General features: G+C 40.9%; 1 protein-coding gene across 2 annotated transcripts in view; it reads right to left on the minus strand.

Moving 5' to 3' along the window:
* The window catches only part of OSBPL1A (oxysterol binding protein like 1A), a 227,395-nt gene extending 212,040 nt beyond the window's left edge, over positions 1-15,355 (minus strand). The window contains exon 1 of one of the 2 annotated variants that reach the window (XM_041742615.1): positions 15,143-15,355. The gene's annotated coding sequence lies outside the window, so the exon portion shown is untranslated. The remainder of the gene's footprint in view (positions 1-15,142) is intronic. The other variant, XM_041742622.1, reaches the window with a different exon arrangement.
* Between the last annotated feature and the right edge of the window lie 400 nt (positions 15,356-15,755).

Below are 15,755 nucleotides of genomic sequence, written 5' to 3' on the forward strand. Positions count from 1 at the left end.
TTTGCAGAAACTGAAAAACCCATCCTAAAATTCATGTGAAATTTCAAGTAACTCTAAATAGCCAAAACAATTTTGGAGAAGGAGAGCAGTGCTGGATAACTCCTATTTCCTCATTTCAAAACGTGTAATAAAGCTACCATAATCAAATACTGCAGTACTGGCATAAAGAAAGACATTTAGAACAATGGAGTAGAACAGGGAAGCCAGAAATATGGTTAAATGATTTTTTTAAATAAGAGTGCCAAAATGATTCAATGAGAAAAGTACAGTCTTATCAACAAATGGTGCTGGGGAAACTGAAAATCCATGTGGGAAAGAATTCAGTTGAACCTTTACCTAACGTCATATGCAAAAACTAACTCAAATTGGATCAAAGATCTAAATATAAGATATAAAACAATAAAAAGAAAACATAGGGCAAAAGCTTCATAACAGCGGTTTTGGTAATGATTTCTTGGACAGAACAACAAGGGCATGGGTAACAAGAAAAACAGAAAATAGATGAAGTGGACACCATGAAAATTTTAAAATTCTGTGCATCAAAAGACACTATCAGAGTTAAAAGGCAAGTCACAAAATGAGAAAAATATTTTTTTTTGAGAAAAATATTTCCAAATCATATCTGATAAGGGATTAATATCCAAAATACACAGAATTTCTAAAACTCAAAACACAATTCAAAAATAAAGTACTCGAATAGACATTTCTCCAAAGAAAATATGCAAATGGCAAGGGTGCGCCTGGGTAGGTCAGCTGGTTAAGTGTCTGACTTCAGCTCAAGTCATCATCAAGGTCCTGTAATAAGAGCCCTATGTTGGACTCCCCACTCAGGGGGGAGTCTGCTTCTCCCTCTCCCTTCCCCGACTTGTTGCAAATGGCCAATAAGGACATGAAAAGATGTTTCACATCACTGATTAGGAAAATCCAAATCAAAACTACAATGAGAGGGTGACAGAACATAAGAGACTCCTAACTCTGGGAAATGAACAAGGGGTAGTGGAAGGGGAGGTGGGCAGGGGGATGGGGTGACTGGATGACTGGCACTGAGGGGGCACTTGATGGGTGTTTTACTATATGTTGGCAAATCGAACTCCAATAAAAAAAAATGTACAAAAAAAAAAAAAACCTGCGAGATGCCACCTCACATCCATTAAGAAGGGTACAATGAAAAACAAAATCACAGAAAACAAAGACTGTCAAGGAGGCAGAAAAATTAGAATCCTGTGCACTGTTGGCAGGAATGTAAAATGGTACTGCCACTGTGTAAAACAAATTAGCAATTTCTTAAACAATTAAAAATAAAATTACCTGGGCAGCCCTCTCTCTGTCTCTCATGAAAAAATAAATAAAATCTTTTTAAAAATTAAAAATTAAAAATTAAAAATAAATAATAAAATAAAATAACCCTATGATCTGGCAATTCTACTTTTGGGTATATACCCAAAGGCACTGAAAAGTAGGTCTTAAAGAGGTATTTGTACATCAATGTTCACGGTATTTGTACTTCATTATTCACAATATCTAAAACATGGAAGCAACACAAGTATCCACCAGCAGATGAATAGTTAATCAAAATATAGTATATACATACAATGGAATATTTTTCAAAGTTTAAAGAGGAAGAAGGGCAGCCCCCGTGGCCCAGTGGTTTAGCGCCACCTTCAGCCCAGGACGTGATCCTGGAGCCCCAGGATAAGAGTCCCATGTCAGGCTCCCTGCATGGAGCCTGCTTCTCCCTCTGCCTGTGTCTCTGGCCCTCTCTCTCTGTGTGTCTCTCATGAATAAATAAATAAAAGCTTTTTTTAAAAAAAAAGGGGGGGGCAGGGGGAGAAATTTCTGCAATATGCTACAATATGGATTAACTCTGAAGACATGATCTTAAGTGAAATAAGCCAGTCACAAAAAGACAAATACTGTACAATTCCATTTCCATGAGGTACTTAGAGCACAGGCAGTCAAAATCAGAGAAGGAAAGTGGAATGGTGGTTGCCAGGGACTTGACGAGGAGAATGGCTAATTATTTATTGGGTATAGAGTTTCAGTTTTATAAGAAAATTTTAAAGTGGTAATGGTAGGACACATTATTAATGTATTTACCACCACTGAAGTGTACAAAACATTTTCAAGATGGTAAATTTTATCTTACACATATTTCACAATTCAAAAAATTTTTTAAATACACATATACCATTTATTTTCCCAGGGCAACTCTCCTTTGAGGAATCTATCCTACAGAAATACTGACATAAGATTATTTTATAAGCATGTTCATAAGGATTGCATTATTTACAATGGTTAAAAGGGTATTAACAAGTCCATGTCCATCAATAGGGAACTAGTTAAATGAATCTTCTAGGAAGGCTAGAAGAAATGCTCTACAGACGGGAGGATGGAAGACAGTTGAAGGATCATTTTTAAAAGTAGCAGCCAAAAAAAAAAAAAAAAAAAAAGGCAGCCTATGCACAGTGAACACTATGACTCCCACCCCTCTTCCTTCATCAGCATTCCTAATGCTAAAAACCCAGGGCTCCAGCCAGGGGGTGGAGATAAACTGGTTACAATACCTAAGGGATAACATATTCCAAGAAGACACCAGCAGCTCCCAATAAACTAAGTCAGATGAATCTTATAGTAAAGTTGGGAGTGAACAAGGCTCCCCTACTTTCTCAATTTCCAATGAGTTTTCTAGTTCCTCACTCTTAAAAGCCAGTAGCTAAGGGTGACAAGACATCTGAATAAAACCTCTAAAATATCAAAAAGTCCAGAGCCCAAGAGGGGAAAAAAACAACTTGAAAAAAATTTCAGAGAAAAAGTCAAATAAAACCTAATCTTTAGAGAACAAAATTATATTGTGAAACAAAACCAAAATACTGTACTAAAATATAAAGCTGCACAGAGATTTGGATATTAAAATAGCAAAAATGTCAGTGAAACCAGGAGCTAGTTCTTTTAAAAGAACAAATTGATAAACCTTCACCCAGACTCATAGAGAACTCATATAAAAACAGAAATAAAGAGGAGGAATAATCAACACCATAGAAAATACAAAGGGTTGTAAGAGATTATTATGAAAAATTAGTGCCAAAGATCGGAAAGAAATGGATAAATTCCTAGAAACACATAACCTCCCAAAACTGAATCAAGAAATAGAAAATCTGAACAGGTTATCAGCAATGAAATTACATCAGTAATCAAAAAAACTACCAAAAAAAACCCCAAAAGTCCAGGACCAGATGGCTTTACAGATGAATTCTACCAAACATTTCAAGAGATAATAATGCCTATTCTTCTCAAACTATTCCAAAAAGTAAAATAAGAAAAGCTTTCAAATTCATTCCATAAGGCCAGCATTACCCTAATACCAAAACCAGGTAAAGACACTACAAAAAAAGAACTACAGGTCAATTATCTCTGATGAACATAGATGCAAAAATTCTCAATGAAATATTAGCAAACCAAATCTAACAATATGTTAAATCATACACCATAATCGAGTGGGATTTATGCCTGGGATGCAAAGGTGGTTCAACATTCACAAATCAATGTGCTACATCAACAATGGAAATGATCATATGGTTTCTATCCTTTCACTAGATGCAGAAAAATAATTTGACAAAGTATGGCATCCATTCTTCATAAAAATTCTCAGCAAAGTAGGTTTAGACGGAACACATCTTAACATAATAGAGGCCATATATGAAAAACCCATAGCTAACATCATACTCAATGGTGAAAACCTGAGAGTTTTTCTCCTAAGATTGTGATCAAGACAAGGATATCCACTCCTCCCACTTTTATTCAACATAATACTGGAAGTCCTACCTGCAACCATGAGGCAAGAAATGAAATGCATCCAAATTGGTAAGGAAGAAGTAACACTTTCATTATATGCAGATGGTGTGACACTATATACAGAAAACCCTAAAGGCTCTACCAAAAAACTATCAGAACTGATACATAATTCAGTAAAGTCAAAGGATACAAAAATCAATATACAGAAGTTCATTGCATTTCTATAAACTAATAATGAAATAGCAGAAAGTGAAATTAACAATCCCATTTATTATTTCAACAAAAATAATAAAATACCTAGGAATGAACTTAACCAAGAAGATGAAAGACCTATATTCTGAAAGCTATAAAACACTGCTCAAAGAAATTGAAGAGGACAAAAACAAATGGGAAAATACCCCATGCTCATGGACTAGGAGAACAAATATTGTTAAACTTCCCGTACTACCCAAAGCAATCTACATATTTAATGCAATCCCTAGCAAACCACCAACAGCATTTTTCACAGAACAAAGACTAAGATGTGTATGGAACCAGAAAAGACCAAAGTAGCCAAAGAAATTTTGAAAAAGAATAAAAGTGGAGGGATTGCATCCTAGATTTCAATATATACTACAAAGCTGTAATAAAACATGGTACTGGCACAAAAATAGACACATGGACCAACACAATAGAAAGCCCAGATATAAACCTACAATTATGTGGTCAATTAATCTTTGACAAAGGAAGCAAGAATACACAATGGGAAAAAGTCTCTCCGACAACAAATGGTGTTGGGAACAAAGGAAACAATCAACAAAATAAAGACAACTTACTGAATGGGAGAAGACATCTGCAAAGTGACATACCTGATAAAAGGTTAGTATTCAAAATACATGAAGAGCTTAGGGGTGACTGGCTGGCTTAGTTGGAGGAGTATACAGCTCTTAATCTCAGGGTCATGAGTTCAACCCGCATGATGGATGCAGAGATTAAATAAATTTATAAATGAAGAACTTATACAACACCAAAAAAGATATTTTTTTAATTTTTATTTATTTATGATAGTCACAGAGAGAGAGAGAGAGAGAGAAAGAGGCAGAGACATAGGCAGAGAGAGAAGCAGGCTCCATGCACCGGAAGCCCGACGTGGGATTCGATCCCGGGTCTCCAGGATCGCGCCCTGGGCCAAAGGCAGGCGCTAAACCGCTGCGCCACCCAGGGATCCCCAAAAAAGATATTTCAATTAAAAATGAGAGGACATGGGGATCCCTGGGTGGTGCAGCGGTTTAGCGCCTGCCTTTGGCCCAGGGCGCGATCCTGGAGACCCGGGATCGAATCCCACATCAGGCTCCCGGTGCATGGAGCCTGCTTCTCCCTCCGCCTGTGTCTCTGCCTCTCTCTCTCTCTCTGTGACTATCATAAATAAATAAAAAATTAAAAAAAATAAAAATAAAAATAAAAATGAGAGGACATGAACAGACATTTTTCCGAAGAAGACATCCAGATGGCCAACAGACATGGAAAGACGCTCAACACCACTCATCCTTAGGGAAATCCAAATGAAAACTACAATGAGGTAACACCTCACACCAGAGCAGCTAAAATCAACAACACAAGAAATGAGTGTTGGTGAGGATGTGGAGAAAAGGAAGCCCACGTGCACTACAGTGGGAATGCAAACTGGTACATTTGGAGGACATACGGATGATCCTTAATTAAAAATAGAACTACCCTACAATCCAGGAATCACCCTACCAGGTATTTACCCCCAAGATTCAAAAAGATTGATTCAAAGGGATACATGCACCCCTATGTTTACTGCATTATTTATAAAAGCCAAACTGTGGAAGCAGTCCAAGTTCCAGTGATAAAGAAGATGTATATAAAATCCTGCCATTTGCAATAATATGGTAGAGCTAGAAAGTATAATGCTAAGTAAAATAAGTCAAAAGAAAGAGAAATACCATGTGTTCTCACTCACATATGGAATTTAAGTAACAAAACAACCAAGCAAAGAAGGGGAAAAAATGAGAGGCAAACCAAGAAATAGTCTCTTAACTACAGAAAACAACCTGATGGTTACCAGAAGGGGGTAGGTGGGGGAGTAGGGGACAGGGATTAAAGAGTACTCTTATCATGATGAAAAAAATAAAATGATAAAAATCTTACCCACTTACACAGCCCACTGTAGTATCATATTCAGCACAGCAGTTGTTAATACTACCAAAGACAGGCTGCTATAGGCACTGCAGGCGTAACAATGACAGCACAATCGCTGCCTTTCAGAAACAGGGAGAATGTGCCAATCATCATACTGACATGTGCCAAGAATAGCAATGTGTGCAATGGGCAGTGGCCATACAGGAGAAAGGGCAGGACTAGTTCTTCATCTGCATCAGTTATAGAAGGAATCCCAGAGAAAGGGACGTTTCAGCCAGAACTTGAGGAATGAAAGTTCACCAAGATCAGCAGGGTAAAGAAAGTTGCTAACACAGACACATGTCAGGAAAGGAACAGTCTTGTGGAATCACAGGGAAGCTGTGATGATTCCATGTTGGTCATGAGGAGCTTGAGACTCCTGGGGGAAACAGGGAGGGAGAGGCCCAGGCAGCAGCTTGGGCAGAAGTATGCAGTTCCTGGCTAGAATTCAAAGGGTCCAAGTTATCAGCAGTCACTCAAGTCATAGGAGCAAGTAGGATCCCTCCTCAGGAGAAGACCAGCATGTAAGGGAAGGAGGCAAAGGGTTCTGATCTAGCAGAGAAGGATTAAGGTTGGAGAAGGGACAGAAGAGGGTGATAACACTGATACCAAGAGATGGCAGAGTTTCAAAGGGGCCAGATGGGTGTGAAATGCTAAAAAGGAAGTGCAGGGACAAGGCCCGAAACCACAGGCTGGTTTGGCAAATCAGAGGTCACGATGGCCTCAAGAATACTTTCAGTGAGCGTGGCAGGCAAAAATGCATGTGGTACATTGAGAAGTAAATGAAGGATATTAAGGAGAGAGGGCACCAGACTCCTTTAAAGCAACTTCATTCTGAAGAGCGAGCTAGTGATAGCTCCAGTTTTAGGATATTAGATACCTGGGCATGTTTATAGGCTGTGGGGGCAGAGCCAGATACAGGAAAAGCTGGACATACAGGAGAAAGGAGGGATGTGGGATTAAAAAGATCTTAGAGGGGCCAAAAGAAGGTGGATGAAAAGCCCAAGAGAAAGAAGCATGGCAGAGAGGCCAGGGGCAGGGCAGATGGTGCTTAAGGGGCTGGGGGGGGGGGGGGGGGGACGGGGAGCTAAGTAGCCCAGGAAGAGCTCCTGTCCAAAGGCTACCAATTTCCTCAGAAGAGAAACAGATTCTTAGGTATCTTAACAGGACTGGAGAGAACTGTAAGACAGGGTGGGGACAGGGGAGGGGAGTGTAATAGAGGTAAATAACATTCAAATAGTTTTATTTTAAAATTAAGGGAACAAAGCCAGGTAATATCACCCAAACAGGAAAAAAAGGGAAAATCTCTTGTTGCTCTCCACCTAACTCACAGTTTTTAATGCAGATGCCTGCTTGATTAAAAAAAAAACATTTTTTTTTTTTTAGATTTTTATTTATTTAATCACGAAAGACAGAGACAGGCACAGACACAGGGAGAAGCAGGCTCCATACAGGGGGCTGGACATGGGACTGGATCCAGGGTCTCCAGGATCACGCCCTGGGCCGAAGACGGCACTAAACAGCTGAGCCACCAGGGCTGCCCTAAAAAAACTTTTTTTTAAATTTTTTATTTATTTATTTATGATAGTCACACAGAGAGAGAGAGAGAGAGAGAGAGAGAGAGAGAGAGAGAGGCAGAGACACAGGCAGAGGGAGAAGCAGGCTCCATGCACCCGGAGCCCGACGTGGGATTCGACCCAGGTCTCCAGGATCGCGCCCTGGGCCAAAGGCAGGTGCCAAACCGCTGCGCCACCCAGGGATCCCTTAAAAAATATTCTTAAAGCAACTTTGGACACTCTCTTATTTTCAAAACAATTTTTACCCCATATCCATCAAAACTAATTAGTCTATCAGCAGGCCTAGCTAATTCCAAGGGTTTCCTGACTGTAAAACTTAGGACTTAATATCCTTGAAAATAAATCCCTAATGCATTTTCCCTACATTTCTTTTATAAACTTCTATTATCCTAGAAAGGCGTGGCAGAGGTAGGGAGGAAATGGGCACTTTCTCCTACCTTCCCCTAGAAACAAGTTTATTAAATCACATATACATTTAAAACTTATTTCCATGTACAAATCATTTTATAAGTGTTAGGAGCAGAAAACAATACATTTTATAGCAAGATAATTTCTCAGTGGCTCTAACACAGTCAAAATAGCACAACTCTAAAAATTCCTATAATTTAAAAACTGAGTAAATTTCCTAAAATGCTAGCAGTACTAACTAGACCAGTATAATCATCTTTATGTTTCTTCCAACTATGCTACAAGAAACCATTCCTAACATCTTGTTTCTCCATTTAAGAATAACTAAGTCTGCTGCTGACTGAATAGACCTGAATTTTAGAATATTCACTACTACCTAAAACCATGTGCCTTAGGCAAGCATCCAGGTCATCATCAGCACGAGGAGCGAGGAAGGTGTCTAACATGACATCCACAAGAAGCAGTAGCTTCCCTACCCCCATCAGGACCACTATCAACCCATCACTAGTGTCACACTAGGAGATGAATCAACACTTAATTGAGGGCTTACCACATTCCAGGTATTGACCTGAACTCTGATGGCTCATTAATTAATAAAACCAGGCCTTAAACTAGGGGAACTAATAAGTATTGCAAGGCAAGTATACAAATCAATTACTATTCACATCTCTCAGGAGGTCTGACTTGCCCTCTCCATTCCCAACCTCAACTAGATCCCTCACTGTATTTGCCATATTTCAGTCTGGCAAATTCATGTGGTCATTTCTGTGCAACTCCTTACATTGTAAACTTAAATAGGACAAGGGTCCTATTATGTTCTCCATTATATTCCTATATTCCTAGTACCTAGCAAGGTGCCTAGAACACAACAGGCAATCAAAGGTTAAATAGATGGACAGATGAATGGATATAGATTTAGTTCTCTGAGAACAAAGCATAGAAAGGTCTAAAGGAAATGCTCTTGTCACAAGTGGTACACCTTTATCTGATAACAAAATTTAATTTTTTAAAAAATGTATTTGAGAGAAAGCATGTGCACATGCAAGAGTGCAGGAGACCTGTGCAGAGGAAGATGGAGAATCTCAAACAGACTCCTTGCTGAGTGGGGAGCCCAGATGATGCAGGGCTCAATCTCACAACCCTGATCAGGACTGAGCTGAAATTAAGAATTGGAGGCTTAAGCAACTGAGCCACCCAGACACCTCAAGTTGGTTGGGTTTTTTTTTTCCCTTATATGTCACAGGAAATTAAAATCATACCAAAAAAGAAAACTTTTAAAAATATACTCCAGGATTACTAAACATTACTATTTAATTTGATGTGTCTCTAATTCATAAATAAACTAATTCCTAAGATTAATAGTTAACTTTAGAAAAAAAAAGCAAATAAAAGAATCCAAATTCACATTTTGAACAGCTTTTTAAAAAACATTCTTTGGAATCATAAGCTAACTTCAGAAAACGGCTTTGTCTCTGATGTTTAAGAGAAAGGAAAAAATTCCTTAATGCACCTGATCAGAATGGATTTAAGCCACAGCCTATCAATGGTATTTTTCACCATCATTTTGAGGATGTTTTCTTTTTTTTTTTTTTTTTAATTTTATTTTTTTTATTTATTTTATGATAGGCACACAGTGAGAGAGAGAGAGAGAGGCAGAGACACAGGCAGAGGGAGAAGCAGGCTCCATGCACCGGGAGCCTGACGTGGGATTCGATCCCGAGTCTCCAGGATCGCGCCCTGGGCCAAAGGCAGGCGCCAAACCGCTGCGCCACCCAGGGATCCCTTGAGGATGTTTTCAACTGCTCTTTTCACATTTATGCAATTCTAAACTCCCTTTTTAAAATTAATTGAGATTTTATATAAACAAGAGAATATTTTCAAGGAGATACCTAGACAAAACATATGTTGAGCTTCAAAAACTATTTTGCCTTGTTTCCTTTCCTCTGAAGTCTTCTGAGGAAGGTAGGTTTCTAGATTATTTTGCAGAAAGGAAATTTATATTTTGTTTTATAAACACTGTAAATTAATTAAATTGATCCTTACACTTGATAGTCCATGCCACTAAATGCCCATTCAATACAGGGGATAAGTTCCATAGCCCTCACAACTCTGAGATCTTGGCAAAGACCCTAAAACTTGTAGCCTAAAGGACAATCTTGACTTGCTAAGTTTAGTTGGAGGTCTATTTTAAGTTGAATTGCTATTTTACTGTTCAAGTTTAATTTCTACAGAATCAAAGTAGAAAATTTCTGGAGAAATCAAAGAATAAAGTTCAACAATCAGAGCTAATTCATCTATGTGCCATAAACTCAAAATACTAAACAATTTGTCCTTTGAGTTCTTAACAGTACTTAAAAAGTTAAAATTCATAGACATCCAGGCTAGCTTTCTTTAATCATACTTATAACATTTAACTGGGCACACTACAATTCAGGAAAGTATAGCAGTTTTTCAAAAATTAAACAGAGAATTACCATATGACACACGATATACCCAAAAGAATTAAAGTAGGGACTCGAACAGATAATTGCTGCTCACCCACAATCATAGCAGCACTCTGCACAACAGCCAAGAGATGGGAGCAATCTAAGTATCCAGTGACAAGTGTCCATGGACAAATAAAGTGTGGTACATACATACAATGGATTATTCCACAGCTTTGAAAATTCTGACCAGTGCTACAACATCGACAAACCTTGAATATATTATGTAAGTGAAAGTAGTAAGACCCAAAAGGACAAACATTATGATTCCATTTATAGGAAGTACCCAGCATAGACAAATACACAGAAAATAGGATAATGGTTACTAGGAGCTGGAAGTGGGATTCTGAGTTCCTATTTAATGGGTACACAGTTTCTGTTTGGGATGATGAAATAGTTTTAGAGATGGATAGTGGTAATACTTGCACAACCATGTGAATGTACTCAATGCCAGTAACTAGTAGATTTAAACATGGTAAAAGAAAAAAAGTAATTTTATATCAAGTGTATTTCACGATTAAAAAAAATGTCAAGGGGATCCCTGGATGGCACAGCGGTTTGGCGCCTGCCTTTGGCCCGGGGCGCGATCCTGGAGACCCGGGATCGAGTCCCACGTCGGGCTCCCGGTGGATGGAGCCTGCTTCTCCCTCTGCCTGTGTCTCTGCCTCTCTCTCTCTCTCTCTGTGTGACTATCAAAAAAAAAAAAAAAATGTCAGGAAGATCCTGAAATGCGGGTCTTATGATTGTCAAATAGCTTTTGTACCATCAAAGTGAAAGGGAACCTAATTATTCAAAACTTACCATGACTACATGTTGTGATTTTTAAATTCTTAGATACTGCTTTTATGCTTGGTATTATTACAATAATATTTGAAACACACTGTATACTAGGAATTTGAATAGTGAGAAAAATTAAATGTACTGATAAACATTTTACAATCTAAATCTAACATTAAAACCTGTAGCACACTTAATAAACACTGCATTCCAAAGTAGCCAGCTGCTCAACAGTGTGGGGTTTTCTTCCATTATCGTATTCTTTTAATGTGAGGAACATATTAAAAATTGAAGTAACTATGTAAAAACATGGCAATGTCAAGAAAATAAATTTTGGGGACACCTGGGTGGCTCAGTGGTTGAGAGTCTGCCTTCAGCTCAGGTTGTGATCCTGGGGCCGGGGGATAGAGTCCCACATTGTTTCTCCTTCGGCATATGTCTCTGCCTCCCTCTCTATATCTTTCATTAAAAAAAAAAACTTTAAAAAAAATATAAGTTAAATTAAAATTCACTTAATTTTTAATTCAGTGAAACTTTACAACTTCCTTCCAATCAGAGTTTGCACCCTGATAGATAGCATTGTCTTTTTTGGAGGAGAAATGATAGAGAAGTAGCTAAAATTATAGTATGTCACACTACAGTTTGTAAACCACTGAAGTCAATATAAAAATGTTTATTCCAAAGTATTTACTTTATGTTTTCTCTTTTCTCTATTTTCTCTTAGTCATATTTGTTATGTACACACATGGACTTGGATGCCCGATGAACATAATAAAAGAATAATCCTACTTGCTGTGTATTTTGTCTCTATTTGGCTAAAAGTGTTAATAGAAATTTGAAAACTATATAAGTTGGCCCTGATTTACTAAATTGTTTAAATTAACCTCAGGTTGCTATACATTTTATGTGCTGCAATAACCAAGAACTCTTAGATGCAAACCTGATTTGAACTATTAACTACTGTTTCTAACAGTTTGGATCTGTAAAAGCAAAGGGCTGAGGAGTCCACACATTTGATAAATCCAATTTTAGACAGTAAACATATTCTCAACAAGGAGCTTGTTACCTTTTAATGAAAAAAATTCCTTACATTTTAGATAAAAGTATTTAAATGTTTTCCATCTTGATTATTGCACATTTGAAAATTATCTTCCCAACTTAATCAAATTAGGTATAAATAATAATACTGACCTGTTATCTACCATATAGTCAAAGTTTCTCTTTTTTTTTTTTTTTTAATTTTATTTATTTATGATAGGCACACAGTGAGAGAGAGAGAGAGGCAGAGACATAGGCAGAGGGAGAAGCAGGCTCCATGCACCGGGAGCCCGACGTGGGATTCGATCCCGGGTCTCCAGGATCGCGCCCTGGGCCAAAGGCAGGCGCCAAACCGCTGCGCCACCCAGGGATCCCTCAAAGTTTCTCTTTAAAGAAAAGCTTTAACAAAGTAAAAACATGTAGTTACTACTTTCCACTGTCACATGATCCGAAAATGAATTAAAGACTGTTTTCACTACACAGTAATTTCCTATTTGCTGGCTGATAAATACAATAACTCAAAATGAGTAACTTAGTAGTTCCTCTTATTAAACGTGTTAAAATTACGCACGGTGACAGATGTTAACTGCATTTATCATGGTAAGCAGATCTTAATGTACAGAATTGTGCAATAACTGATGTACACCTGAAACTAGTAACACTGTCAATTACACTTCAATGAAAAAGCTTTAGAACTATTCCTATATTTGCCCACCTTATAGTGGCATAAGTCAGGTAAGGGAAAATCCAACATTTCAAGGAATCAAGAGCACTCTATAAGATACTTACATGACATGATGATCATCAACATAAACTGTACAGAGTGCATGACAGTATCTTTTCTAACACTTCCTTAATGAATTCAGGCAAAATTGGTCAAACTGGGTGCCTACACTGCTTATACCAGCCCTCTTTCTAGGAACTGGAGGAATTTACTAGTCATCAATGAAGTTGTAATCACCATCAGACTTGTCTGGAAAGAACTGACACAGTTCCTAACCATTTCAAAATTCTCATATTCACTTGCTAGCTCATTCTCTACTGTTATTTGTTAAGCCGAATTTCTTCTCCTACTTTTCTCAGTGAATACATAGTACGTACAAAAGCTCAGCTTTCATAATGTGAAGAGGTAAGAAAGGGCCACAGAGTTCCAACTTGAAGATTAAGTATACAGATGTATCTGTAAGTAAAGTAAAGCCACGAGAAGAAAAATTTTAATGTATTTAACAGACACCATGTTATCCCTCAAAAAAACAAAAGAAAAACAACTGGCTGTATTCTGTTGATTCGAAACAATTACTTCCCTTTCTCCTAAGGGAAGAGTGGAGGATCTATGCTTTTGTAGAAACACCTAGCTGCTCTGAATTACAGGTTTAAGTACTGCTTGAATAATTCCAAGACTGGAGGGCCTCCAGAGACCAGGATTAGCCACCCACCATAAATTCCCGCTGACAAGATTCAGCTGAGGTATTTAGCAAGCGTCATCTGATAAAGGGACCATGGCAAAGGCCTACACAGAATTACAACAACTGCTTCAGATAAATGTATTCAACTTGTGGCAGTTAACTTCTGCTTCGAATATCAATGCTGTCTGGGAGAAAACAAAAAAGTGATAAATTTTTAAAACTGTCACCGACAGTTTTCTCCATTTTCCTCCTGAATGAACTAGGGAATAAGAGGGTGGATTCTGTAACCATACTGTAATTAACATAGAAATCTTTAAAATTTTGGGCAGCCCAGGGGTAGCTCAGCGGTTTAGCACTGCCTTCGGCCCAGCGCGTGATCCTGGAGACCAGGGATCGAGTCCGCATTGGGCTCCCTGCATGGAGCCTGCTTCTCCTTCTACCTGTGTCGGCCCCACCCCTCTTTCTGTCTCTGTCTCCGTCTCTCTGTGTGTCTCTCATGAGTGAATAAAGTCTTTTTAAAAAAAATTCCTTTCAACTGGGGGGTGATTTAGAAATTATACCCAATTCTGGCTGCGTACAATTCGTTGATCTCGGGGTTAGAACGTGAATATGTCCTCAAGTCAACAAAATCATATTCCAAACGCTTAGCAAAGAGGAGAGGATATTCCGAACTCTATCCAGAACGCATCAACTACAATGCTAAGGCTGAAGCTTTCGGGGAAAACCCATCACGGGTATTACCAACTCCACAAGAGCCTAACAGCTAAATCGGGTACACTCGAGCGGTCTTGATGAACTTAACATCACAGGGCCAACAGTTCAACTTCACAGCCTCAGTGTACGTAGAGCAACGACTTTGACGCCGCAGACCTAATATTAGCTAAATCAGGAAAAAAAAATAAAAAAACGTTTCAACGCCTCTGCCAATCAGGAAGGGCCGCCGGGCAAGTGAATCGTTGTTCCCACGGTGCAGCTGCAATCTTTCCTGGGTTTCTGAGTCCCTGTGGGGGCCTTCCACGCCTGTCGAGTTAACCACGAGGTACTGAGACGGTCACGTGGACGGCTCGTGACTCCCACTGAGCCTCCTCTCCTCACCGCAGGAGACGAAAAGTTAGGACGGGGGCGCATCCGAGTGCCGAGGGAGCACGCGGCGCCGGCACGAAGACGCAGCACCCGAGTGGAAGCGCAACAAACGCCAACACCTTGCCCCTCTGAACGACTGACTTCGCGGCGGCGCTGGAGAGCCGGCGGCCGCGGGGAAGCCCAACGCGCGGCTCGGAGCCCAGCATCGCCGCGCACCACTCGGGCCGGCCTCGGCGACGCGCGGGAACGGCCCGGCCCGCGCACGCCCGCGCCCGCGCCCCGACCTGGGGCCGACCAGGGGCCGACCAGGGGAGGGCAGGTCTCCCCCGCGCACCAGACCGGGGGATGGACGGAGGGGGGGGACCCGCTCGCAGAGGAACCGGCCACGGAAACTGACCTACGCGGTCACCCGGGCTCCCAGAGCTCCCGGGGCGGGGACCACGACGAGGAAACGGCTGCACCACCGGAGGGCTTGCGGCCCTGCTGAAGGACGGTCTCCGGGGTCCCGGCGCCGGGAACGGGGCGGAGCGACCCACGGCCGAACAAGGCTCCGCGAGGTGGCGCCGCCCCTCCGCGCCGCCGGCCCCGCCTGCCCCGCGAGCGCGCCCGCCCGCCCGCGCGCGCCCGCCTTATTTGTGGCGGGCCCGTGCGGCACGTGACCGTCGCGGGGGACTCGAGGCGTGCGCGCGGCGCCTCCAGGGCCCCGCCTCCGCCCCCGCAGGCCCCGCCCCGCCCCCGCAGGCCCCGCCCCGCCTCCAGGGCCCCGCCTCCGCAGGCCCCGCCCCGCCCCGCAGGCCCCGCCCCCGCGCGCTCCGGTGCCGCCTGGACCACAGACGCCGGCTCCAGGCTTTGCCCACCGCTCCCCGGAGGGGCAAGGCCTCGCGCTCCTCCCACCACACCCCGACTCGGAAGAAGTGGGGCTGACACTCAGGAGCTGTGGCGGGGAGAGGAAGCAAATCTAAGTCCTGGGTAAATGCTCTGGAAATTTATTATTAACAAATACATCACCC

This window comes from Vulpes lagopus, chromosome 1 (genome assembly GCF_018345385.1).
Source record: "Vulpes lagopus strain Blue_001 chromosome 1, ASM1834538v1, whole genome shotgun sequence".
Lineage (NCBI taxonomy): Eukaryota > Metazoa > Chordata > Mammalia > Carnivora > Canidae > Vulpes > Vulpes lagopus.